Source organism: Triticum dicoccoides, chromosome 1A (assembly GCF_002162155.2).
Source record: "Triticum dicoccoides isolate Atlit2015 ecotype Zavitan chromosome 1A, WEW_v2.0, whole genome shotgun sequence".
Lineage (NCBI taxonomy): Eukaryota > Viridiplantae > Streptophyta > Magnoliopsida > Poales > Poaceae > Triticum > Triticum dicoccoides.
Window position 1 is genome coordinate 251,650,299 of NC_041380.1, and position 12,783 is coordinate 251,663,081.

Genomic DNA, 12,783 nt, shown 5'->3' on the forward strand with positions numbered 1-12,783 from the left:
GTCGTCCCGCGGAGGAGATGCTCGGGTCTTCGGGTGATCTTCTACCAGAGCTCTCACAACGGCACGAACAAGTTCGGCAGGTGATGCAAGTTATTGCTCAAGCCTTGTGGCCATCCGCGTCCCCGCCAGGAGGCATGGGGGAGCTTATAGAGAAGCTCAAGGGAGTGCGGCGGCGCTTCCGATTATGGAAGATATTAGCCTGCCGACAAGGTGCAAGGGAAGCCTGGGCTATGGTGAAGACACGATATACCAAGGCGGACCCAAACCACATGGCCGAAGTCGGACCTGTGGGGCCCGATGGGAAAGAGATCCCTGTCAGTTTAGTGTATGATCAAGTAGAATTAGCCGCAAAGTATTCCCAACTGGATTGTAGGCTAGACAGCCTGTTGGATGGTATAGAAGAAGAATTTAATCAGTCTTAGTGACTGTGTACTTCAAGTGACATATATAATGTCCCTAGCCGGATTGTAAATCATTTGTCATGGCAGACCTTTTTGCTTCGACCTCTGGACCCGATAGTCCGGAGTGTATCTGAATACCCACTCGGTTATGTAAAAACAGGGGTATGCGTGGAAACCAGGCGTAGGGGTCATAAGTGCTTGAACAGACAAAGAACCTCAAAGTGTGCCCCAAGATTTCTACCGGCGAAACAAGGATGAAAACATGCATCAACTCCTATGCATAGATTACCCCGATGTCACCTCGGGAATCTGGGAGTTGAGTGCCAAAACATATATCAAGTAAATCAATATGACACCCCATTGTCACCACGGGTATTCATAGCAAGGCATACATCAAGTGCTCTATACAAGTATTCAATTCGATAATAACAAAATCTCAAAGGGAAAACTCAATCCATCACAACAAGATAGAGAGGGAGAAACACCATATGATCCAACTATATTAACAAAGCTCGCGATACATCAAGATTGTGCCAAATCAAGAACAGGAGAGAGAGATTAAACACATAGCAGTATGCTACCTCTTGAGCACTTGGGTTGGTTTTCCCTTGAAGAGGAAAGGGTGATGCAGCAGAGTAGCGCAAGTATTTCCCTCAGTTTTTAAGAACCAAGGTATCAATCCAGTAGGAGGCCACACACGAGTCCCTCGCACCTACACAAACAAATAAATCCTCGCAATCAACGCGATAAGGGGTTGTCAATCCCTACACGGTCACTTATGAGAGTGAGATCTGATAGATATGATAAGATAATATTTTTGGTATTTTTACGATAAAGATGCAAAGTAAAATAAAAGCAAAGGAAATAACTAAGTGTTGGCAGATTAATATGATGAAGATAGACCCGGGGGCCATAGGGTTTCACTAGTGGCTTCTCTCAAGAGCATAAGTATTTTACGGTGGGTGAACAAATTACTATTGAGCAATTGACAGAACTGAGCATAGTTAGGTACGATCATGTATATAGGCATCACGTCTGAGACAAGTAGACCGACTCCTGCCTGCATCTACTACTATTACTCCACACATCGACCGCTATCCAGCATGCATCTAGAGTATTAAGTTCATAAGAACAGAGTAACGCCTTAAGCAAGATGACATGATGTAGAGGGATAAACTCGTGATAAAAACCCCATCTTGTTATCCTCGATGGCAACAATACAATACGTGCCTTGCTACCCCTACTGTCACTAGGAAAGGACACCACAAGATTGAACCCAAAGCTAAGCACTTCTCCCATTGCAAGAAAGATCAATCTAGTAGGCCAAACCAAACTGATAATTTGAAGAGACTTGCAAAGATAACCAATCACACATAAAATAATTCAGAGAAGATTCAAATATTGTTCATAGATAAACTTGATCATAAACCCACAATTCATCGGTCTCAACAAACACACCGCAAAAGAAGATTACATCGAATAGATCTCCACGAGAGAGGGGGAGAACATTGTATTGAGATCCAAAAAGAGAGAAGAAGCCATCTAGCTAATAACTATGGGCCCGATGGTCTGAGGTAAACTACTAACACTTCATCGGAGAGGCTATGGTGTTGATGTAGAAGCCCTCCATGATCGATGCCCCCTCCGGCGGAGCTCCGGAACAGGCCCCAAGATGGGATCTCATGGATATAGAAAGTTACGGCTGTGGAATTAGGGTTTTGGCTCCGTATTTGATCATTCGGGGGTACGTAGGTATATATAGGAGGAAGGAGTACGTCGGTGGAGCAACAGGGGGCCCACGAGCGTGGAGGGCGCGCCTAGGGGGTAGGTGCGCCCCCTACCTCGTGGCTTCCATGTTGGTTGCTTGACGTAGGGTCCATGTATCCTGGATCTTGTTCGTTCCAAAAATCACGTCCCCGAAGGTTTCATTCCGTTTGGACCCGTTTGATATTCTTTTTCTGCGAAACTCTGAAATAGGCAAAAAACAACAATTCTGGGCTGGGCCTCCGGTTAAAAGGTTAGTCCCAAAAATAATATAAAAGTGAATAATAAAGCCCAATAATGTCCAAAACAGAATATAATATAGCATGGAACAATAAAAAATTATAGATACGTTGGAGAGGTACTAAGCATCCCCAAACTTAATTCCTGCTTGTCCTCGAGTAGGTAAATGATAAAAACAGAATTTTTGATGTGGAATGCTACTAGGCATAATTTCAATGTAATTCTTCTTAATTGTGGCATGAATATTCAGATCCGAAAGATTCAAGATAAAAGTTTAATATTGACATAGAAATAATAATACTTCAAGTATACTAACTAAGAAATTATGTCTCTTCAAAATAACATGGCCAAAGAAAGTTATCCCTACAAAATCATATAGTCTGGCTATGCTCTATCTTCACCACACAAAGTATTTAAATCATGCACAACCCCGATAACAAGCCAAGCAATTGTTTCATACTTTTGACATTCTCAAAGTTTTTCAATCTTCACGCAATACATGAGATTGAGCCATGGACATAGCACTATATGTGGAATAGAAATGTGGTTGTGGAGAAGACAAAAAGTCAACTAGGCGTATCGACGGGCTATGGAGATGCCCATCAATAGATATCAATGTGAGTGAGTTGGGATTGCCATGCAACGGATGCACTAGAGCTATAAGTGTATGAAAGCTCAACAAAAGAAACTAGTGGGTGTGCATCCAACTTGCTTTCTCACGAAGACCTAGGACATTTTGAGGAAGCCCATCATTGGAATATACAAGCCAAGTTCTATAATGTAAAATTCCCACTAGTAGTATATGAAAGTGACAACATAGGAGACTCTCTATCATGAAGATCATGCTGCTACTTTGAAGCACAAGTGTGGTAAAAGTATAGTAGCATTGTCCCTTATCTCTTTTTCTCTCATTTTTTTATTTGGGCGTTTTCTCCTTTTTTATGGCCTCTTTTTTCGTCCGGAGTCTCATCCTGACTTATGTGGGAATCATAGTCTCCATCATCCTTTCCTCACTTGGGACAATGCTCTAATAATGATGATCATCACACTTTTATTTACTTACAACTCAACAATTACAAGTCAATAGTTAGAACAAAATATGACTCTATGTGAATGCTTCTGGCGGTGTACCGGGATATGCAATGAATCAAGAGTGACATGTATGAAAGAATTATGAACGGCGGCTTTGCCACAAATACGATGTCAACTACATGATCATGCAAAGCAATATGACAATGATGGAGCGTGTCATAATAATCGGAACGGTGGTAAGTTGCATGGCAATATATCTCGGAATGGCTATGGTAATTCCATGATAGGTAGTTATGGTGGATGTTTTGAGGAAGGTATATGGTGGGTGTATGATACCGGCGAATAGTGCGCGGTATTAGAGAGGCTAGCAATGGTGGAAGGGTGAGAGTGTGTATGATCCACGGACTCAACCTTATCATAAAGAACTCATATACTTATTGCAAAAATCTACAAGTTATCAAAGCAAAGTATTACGCGCATGCTCCTAGGGGGGTAGCTTGGTAGGAAAAGACCATGGCTCGTCCCCGACCGCCACTCATAAGGAAGACAATCAATAAATAAAGTATGCTCCGACTTAATCACATAACGGTTCACCATATGTGCATGCTACGGGAATCACAAACTTTAACACAAGTATCTCTCAAATTCACAACTACTCAACTAGCATGACTCTAATATCACCATCTTTATATCTCAAAACAATTGCATCAAACTTTTCTTAGTATTCAACACACTCATAAGAAAGTTTTTACTAATCTTGTATACCTAGCATACTAGGATTATTTAAGCAAATTACCATGCTATTTAAGACTCTCAAAATAATCTAAGTGAAGCATGAGAGATCAGTAGTTTCTATAAAACAAATCCACCACCGTGCTCTAAAAGATATAAGTGAAGTACTAGAGCAAAACTATATAACTCAAAAGATATAAGTGAAGCACATAGAGTATTCTAATAATTTACGAATAATGTGTGTTTCTCTCAAAAGGTGTGTACAGCAAAGATGATTGTGGTAAACTAAAAAGAAAAGACTCAAATCATACAAGACGCTCCAAGCAAAACACATATCATGTGGTGAATAAAATACAGCTCCGAGTAAAGTTACCGATAGAAGTAGACGAAAGAGGGGATGCCTTCCAGGGCATCCCCAAGCTTTGGATTTTTGGTGTCCTTAGATTATCTTGGGGTGCCATGGGCATCCCCAATCTTAGGCTCTTTCCACTCCTTGTTCCATAATCCATCAAATCTTTACCCAAAACTTGAAAACTTCACAACACAAAACTTAAAGTAGAAAATCTCGTGAGCTCCGTTAGCGAAAGAAAACAAAACACCACTTCAAGGTACTGTAATGAACTCACTATTTATTTATATTAGTGTTAAACCTAGTGTATTCCAACTTCTCTATGGTTTATAAACTATTTTACTAGCCATAGATTCATCGAAATAAGCAAACAACACACGAAAAACAGAATCTGTCAAAAACAGAACAGTCTGTAGTAATCTGTAGCTAGCGCAAGATATGGAACCCCAAAAATTCTAAAATAAATTGATGGACGGGAGGAATTTATCTATTAATCATCTGCAAAAATAATTAACTAAAGATCACTTTCCAAATAATAATGGAAGCAGTTCTCGTGAGTGCTAAAGTTTCTGTTTTTTACAGCAAGATTAACAAGACTTTCCACAAGTCTTCCCAATGGTTCTACTTGGCACAAACACTAATTAAACACAAAAAACACAACCAAAAAAGAGGCTAGATAAATTATTTATTACTAAACAGGAGAAAAAAGTAAGGAATAAAAATAAAATTGGGTTGCCTCCCAACAAGCGCTATCGTTTAACGCCCCTAGCTAGGCATAAAAAGCAAGGATAGATCTAGGTGTTGCCATAATAGCAAGATAGATCATTAAAACTCATTTCATATTCTCTAAGTTCGGCAGCAAGTTTTCTTTGAGGCAAGCAAAAGTAATCAAAAGGGAAAAATTTAATGGGACAAAAGTCCCCAAGATCAACTTTCGGAGGTATAGGTTCCTCCTTTGGCCCTTCGTATTGCACAACCAATTCATCATTATAAGCATTCTTTTGACAGAACTTTGTGAGCCTATACTCAAGAGAATATCCTAGTTCATTATTTCGAATGGCCAAATCATCATTAAGTTCAGAAATTCTATCAACTAAAACATTGGTAGGAACCCTTTTTCTAAGATTTTCATTGAAAGCAACATAGTCTAGAGATTGAAAGCGCTTTATTTCTTCTTGATCAAAAAGGATAGCCTCTATGGGAGGATGGCAAGCATCCACCATATAATGCGCAAAGATTTCTCTGGCCTCTTTTATTATGAATCTGAACTCATGAGCCAAAAAGATAGAAGCGGCACGCTTAATACAAGAATACTCAATATTAGAAAATTCTAGGAAAATCCTTTGTATGCAAGGGTGCATGTGCATGAATTGTCTTTCAAGTTCAACTACAAGCATGGAAATAGCGTCCGCAAGACTACTAGTTCTATGAAGGATAGAACTACCCATAGAAGGTAAAGCACTGGCACAAGTAAAGAAATTTTGGATAACTCCTTTTCCAATAATATTACCACTACCAATACAGATTTTTTTGTATGTGAGATAGGGGGTTCTCCAGCAGGAGCATCAGAATTTTTCATGATATTAATATTGTCCATATCGACAATAATTTCCCCAATTTTAGACATAACGGCAGAAAGTGCAAAAGGCAAAAAGAGGCAAATAGAGAAAGAGAGGGAGGATAGAGAGAGAGAGAGAGAGGGCGAATAAAACGGCAAGGGTGAAGTGGGGGAGAGGAAAAGGAGAGGCAAATGGCAAATAATGTAATGCGGGAGATAAGGGTTTGTGATGGGTACTTGGTATGTTGACTTTTGCGTAGACCTCCCTGGCAACGGTGCCAGAAATGGCTCATTGTCGGGAGTCCAAATCTTGACTTGACCTTGCGTAAGCCTCCCCGGCAACGGCGCCATAAATCCTACTTGCTACCTCTTGAGCACTTGTGTTGGTTTTCCCTTGAAGAGGAAAGGGTGATGCAGCAGAGTAGCGTAAGTATTTCCCTCAGTTTTTGAGAACCAAGGTATCAATCCAGTAGGAGGCCACGCATGAGTCCCTCGCACCTACACAAACAAAAAAATCCTCGCAACCAACACGATAAGGGGTTGTCAATCCCTACACGGTCACTTACGAGAGTGAGATCTGATAGATATCATAAGATAATATTTTTGGTATTTTTATGATAAAGATGCAAAGTAAAATAAAAGGAAATTAAAAAGAAAAGGAAATAACTAACTGTTGGAAGATTAATATGATGAAGATAGACCCGGGGGCCATAGGTTTCACTAGTGGCTTCTCTCAAGAGCATAAGTATTTTACGGTGGGTGAACAAATTACTGTTGAGCAATTGACAGAATTGAGCATAGTTATGAGAATATCTAGGTATGATCATGTATATAGGCATCACGTCCGAGACAAGTAGACCGACTCCTGCCTACATCTACTACTATTACTCCACACATCGACCGCTATCCAGCATGCATCTAGAGTATTAAGTTCATAAGAACAGAGTAATGCCTTAAGCAAGATGACATGATGTAGAGGGATAAATTCATGCAATATGATAAAAACCCCATCTTTTTATCCTCGATGGCAACAATACAATACGTGCCTTGCTACCCCTACTGTCATTGGGAAAGGACACCGCAAGATTGAACCCAAAGCTAAGCACTTCTCCCATTGCAAGAAAGATCAATCTAGTAGGCCAAACCAAACTGATAATTCGAAGAGACTTGCAAAGATAACCAATCATACATAAAAGAATTCAGAGAAGATTCAAATATTGTTCATAGATAAACTTGATCATAAACCCACAATTCATCAGTCTCAACAAACACACCACAAAGGAAGATTACATCGAATAGATCTCCACAAGAGAGGGGGAGAACATTGTATTGAGATCCAAAAAGAGAGAAGAAGCCATCTAGCTAATAACTATGGACCCGAAGGTCTAAGGTAAACTACTCACACTTCATCGGAGAGGCTATGGTGTTGATGTATAAGCCCTCCATGATCGATGCCCCCTCCAGCGGAGCTCCGGAACAGGCGCCAAGATGGGATCTCGTGGATACAGAAAGTCATGGCAGTGGAATTAGGGCTTTGGCTCCGTATTTGATCGTTTGGGGGTACGTAGGTATATATAGGAGGAAGGAGTACGTCGGTGGAGCAACAGGGGGCCCACGAGAGTGGAGGGCGCGCCTGGGGGGTAGGCGTGCCCCCTACCTCGTGGCTTCCCTGTTGGTTGCTTGACGTAGGGTCCAAGTCTCCTGGATCTTGTTCATTCCAAAAATCACGTTCCCGAAGGTTTCATTCTGTTTGGACTCCGTTTGATATTATTTTTCTGTGAAACTCTGAAATAGGCAAAAAACAGCAATTCTGGCCTGGGCCTCCAGTTAATAGGTTAGTCCCAAAAATAATATAAAAGTGAATAATAAAGCCCAATAATGTCCAAAACAGAATATAATATAGCATGGAACAATAAAAAATTATAGATACATTGGAGACGTATCACAGTAGTACAAACCCTCAACCCCGTGGGTGGACTACTCCCTCCTCATCATGGTGGCCGCCTGGATGATGAAGATGGCCTCCGGTGATGATTTCCCCCTCCGGCAGGGTGCCGGAACACGGTCTAAAGTGGGTTTTCATGGCTATAGAGGCTTGCGGTGGCGGAACTTCTAATCTAGGGTTATTTCTGGGGTTGATGTATTTATAGGATTTTTCGCGACGGCTTCACGCGAAGATGGGCCTCAGGGGGCCCACTACCCACCTGGACGCGCCAGAGGGGGTTGGCGCGCCTTGGTGCCTAGTGGGCAGCAGCCCCCCCACTAGTGGGTTCTCGCTCCAGTATTTTTTATTAGTTCCACAAAAAATCTCCAAAAAGTTTCGTCTAATCCCGAGAACTTTTATTTTTGCACAAAAAACAACACCACGGTAGTTCTGCTAAAAACATCATCAATTTGAGTTAGTTCCATTCAAATAATACCAAAACCATATAAAATTGTTGTAAACATGGCATGAACTTCATAAATAATATATACATTGGAGACGTATCAGACACTTCCCGAACCACCTCCTAAGCTAACTACGAAGTGAAGATGTATTCTATTCCTCAGTCCAGAAGATATGCAAGAAGCCAAGAAATCTATGAACGAAAAGGGTATTAAATATGAAGATGTTAATAAACTGCCACCTATTGAGGAAATTGATGGACTCAACATTTCGACATAGGTAGTAGAGGTAAATTCTCTTTATATGTTTGATGAGGGTGATATCCCCTATAATAAATCTCTAAGTCAATGCTTAGATAAATTCGATAATTTTCTCGTTAAACAAACAAACTTCAATATGCAAAGAAGTGATCAATTTAAACGTAACGCTATTATCATTGAATGCTTGAGTGATGTGATGGTTAGAATTTCCAATGATGTTAAAGGTTCATGCAAGAACTTTTATTGGGTTCACACTTAGCTTGAACGTGTTTTTAGATCACAGAATGATTTGTTCAGGGACATTGATGACACACAAGTATATGAGATCGCAACAATCTTTGAGGGTAGTATTTCACCCAAATTTATTGATTCGACACAAGGGGAGCGAAAGAATATTTGTAAGCCATCAAGTGGAGTTTCTAGTGCATAATTAATAGGCAGTTTCCAATCAGCATTAATTATTCTATGACACACCCAACCATTGTAAACCTAGTAAATGTCATCTCAATATAAGGCTAAGTCCAAGTTTCTAGCGGGGGATCTCTCTCTCCCCCCACCTCTCTCTCATTCAGTTACATACTTGTAATCCTTATACACGTGAAGAAAACAACATGACAGAAGTAAGGTAGTACCTCATCCATGAGGGCCTGAACCTGGGTCAAAAACATCCCCTGTGTGTTCACCCATCTGATCAACCACTATCCTCTATGCTCCTCCATACACACCCCTATAATATTGTCAGATTTATAACCACGATAACCATAACTAGGCTTTTCTCAATTTTATTAAACTTTGGTATCCAAAGATTAAACAGATCATGAACATTATCAGATATATCATACACATTAAATACACATTTCATAATGTTCCAGGGCAATTACAAGACCAAGGGGTTGATATATCCTCCTTTTCAAAGTAAGGACATCTCTTATCACTAATCCATCATCTTTTAGCCAAATTATCTTTTGTTAAATATTGTTTGCAAAAACCAGCCACACAAAAGCTTTAGCTCTAGGCAGCATCTTAACTTTCCACAAAAACGTAGTGTGGTTATTTAACCACATTTTTAATCAGAAACCTATAATAAGACTTAATAGAATAGTCACCATTTTTAGTTAGTGTCTATTGAATCGAATCCTTTTGATCAATTAATACCACATTAGCACAAACTTCCTTAATATGGTTCCATAGATCCAAGTATTCTCTGTATAGAGTCCTTCTAAACTGGACTTGATCAGTCCCTTGCAAAGAATTTCATCCACTTATTTATTTTCATCAAAGCATACATTATATAATTTGGGAAAATTGGTTATAAGAGTTTTATCACCAATCCACCAGTGTTCCCAAAGTATCACATTTCACCATTAATAAGTTTAAATTTATGTAGAGAAAATATGATCTTTGTGTTTTAGGATCTTATTCCAGAATTGGAATCACCCTCTTCAGGTTTTACCCCATAAAGACACATTACTCGCTGATACTTATTAGGAAGAGGAGACCCGCCGGCCATGGAACGTTGCCCATCTTCGGCCTTACTATACTTGAGCCACCGGCTCTCCATCTTTGTACACACATTTGTTGATGTATATATCTTTTATGATCGATATAATAATGCTGGCATCCCTGAAATTCGGGGCCTCTGTCATTTCATTTTTGTGGATCTCAGTCTTTGTAATCTGATCATAAGGCCACATGGGGGCTTCCAACCCACCGGGTTTAGCTTTCATACCCTCTTGACTGGCCTGAGTTGCCACATTATGTGTTACACCTGCCTGTTTGCAACTTGCAACTCTGCCAAGTGACCCGCTGAACTCTTAACAATCAATCTTTTTAAGACCCTGAACTTGTTAAGATTAAATCAGTGTCTTGTGCCACGTGAGAGCCAGCTTACAGTGAGCTAGGATAAACTCAATGGTTATGCGGCCTCGAAAGCACATGGCCCGTGAGCCAACTTTTCCGGCCGTGTCTTGAAAGCCGGCCTAACAAATATTTGAGTTTTTTTGTATATCTTTCTTTTGGGTTTTTTGGATGTTTTTATCTTAAGTTTTTGCTTTTGTGCAAATTTTGACTACCCAGGTCGTGAGGCTCCGGGTTATTTTACTCATATTTAAATATCTCGGGTTGTCACCCGCCCTAGTTTTGGACTTTAAGTCGCCAGTATGTTTTGGCTTGAACAGCTGTGGTTATCATTTTTCAGTAGTCGTATAAGGCTACCTATTTTTGGATTGTCACCCGCCCTGGCTTTTGACTTTAAGTTGCGAGCACATATGTTGATTGGTCTTCTGCAGGATATGAAAGACTTTAGGTGAAAACAAGAGTCATGACTAGGCTGATATGAATGGTCAAGTCAAGCATGCAACAAAGTTCATCTACTAAGTGAATATAAAACATGCACGAAGGCATGACAGGGTGGATCACTGTTTCAAGCTACCCTATTACAAGGCTTCAAATTTAGCCCAACAGATTTTTAATCAAGTTTTTTTGTGGAGCTGCACTCCTATAACCCGGCCTCATATCCGTCCGGCTTATGATCACCCTAGCTCAGTTCTCTTCCTCATGCTTTGAAGGTTCCTGGTCATCCCGCGCTGGCTCTTCCTCATCGACCATCTGGAGGTCAGCCGATGACTAGTCAATGCCGGTTAAAGCTTCAAATGTGGCCTCATCGTTAAGAACAATGGAATGATCAACGTCAGGGGCGAAGGTATGCTTAAGCCTTGGAGGAACAAGGTCCATGATATCATGAGAAGGCAACTTAATATTGTTGTTGTTATCATCATAAGCCGGCGTGTATTTGTTCAAATTTAGCTCTTCTATGAGTTTGAACGCCATGGGTCGCATCTCTCTGACGCACTAGTTGAAGTATTTTTCCTCAAAGCTTGACCCGTCATCTTTAAACTCTGGGCATCCAGTAGCTATTTCCTCCAGGTCAATTTTTGATTACCATGTCTTGGCCCGGCCTAGAGCAACAATGGCTACGGCTCGGGCGGCTGATAGTTTGACCTCCTCAACTTGAGCCGGCACTTTTGAGAGATGATCCAACATCGTCTTGATGTGAGTCTGAGGTTTCTTCCCACCTGACAAGGCAAGAAGGCTGCGAAGTGTTCCAGTGTACAGCTGCTCAGTCAATGAATAAGCCGCCTTTAGTTTGAGCACCATGTTCTGACCAAGACTGGTGCTTCTAGGGCTTGTTCAATTTTGTGCAGGAGAGTCACCAGGCGGGTCAAGAATTATATGTTATGAATTGCAGGTAGGTTAAGGAAATGTCAAATAGATGATGAGTTGCATATGATTCTTACCAAAGATGGCGGTTGACATTTGAGAGATATGTTCTTTTAAACCAGCTAACTCTTCAGTTACTGGCTCAAGCTCAGCCTCAGCGTCTTCTGCTCTTTTTAGCAGTGCAGCCTTATTAGTCTCCCAGGTGGTTCTCTCAGCATCAAAACCAGCCTTGATCTTTTCAAATTCCTCCAGTGAAGATTTCAGCTTTGACTCGGCCTTGGAAGTTTCAGCTTGTTGCAGCTCAATATTCTTGTTGAAGTCGCCAAGGTGCGACTCTTTCGCATTCAACTCCTCCTGCAATACAGTATTGAAGCAATGGTTACCACACAAGGAGCAACGTACAGTGATATAGTTACATTAAGTCCCAAGCACATTGCAAGCAATATACTTGGGACATGGGGGCTAATGTAGGTCATTTTAATTTCTATTAAGACCCAGCTCATCTTGACAAAAGTTAAGCCGACCCTTGGGGGCTACATATTTGATTCGGTTAAGGTCATCCAGACCCGGTTTATCTTGTCAGTTTAAGCCGGCCTTTTGGGGCTACATATCTGGTTCTATAAATACTATAAAAGACCCGGCTCGTCTTTTCAAGACAAGCCGGCCCTTGGGGGATACACTTCGGAAATTTCACAAGTCTAAAGCATAGTCAACATTTTCCCTATACTTCAGACTTGGGCGCTAGAATGGACATATGTATATGCACAAGGCTAAAGAAGGATAGGATATATTCATACCTCATACTTTTGTTTCATCAACTGGACTAGCCCAGCCTCCATATC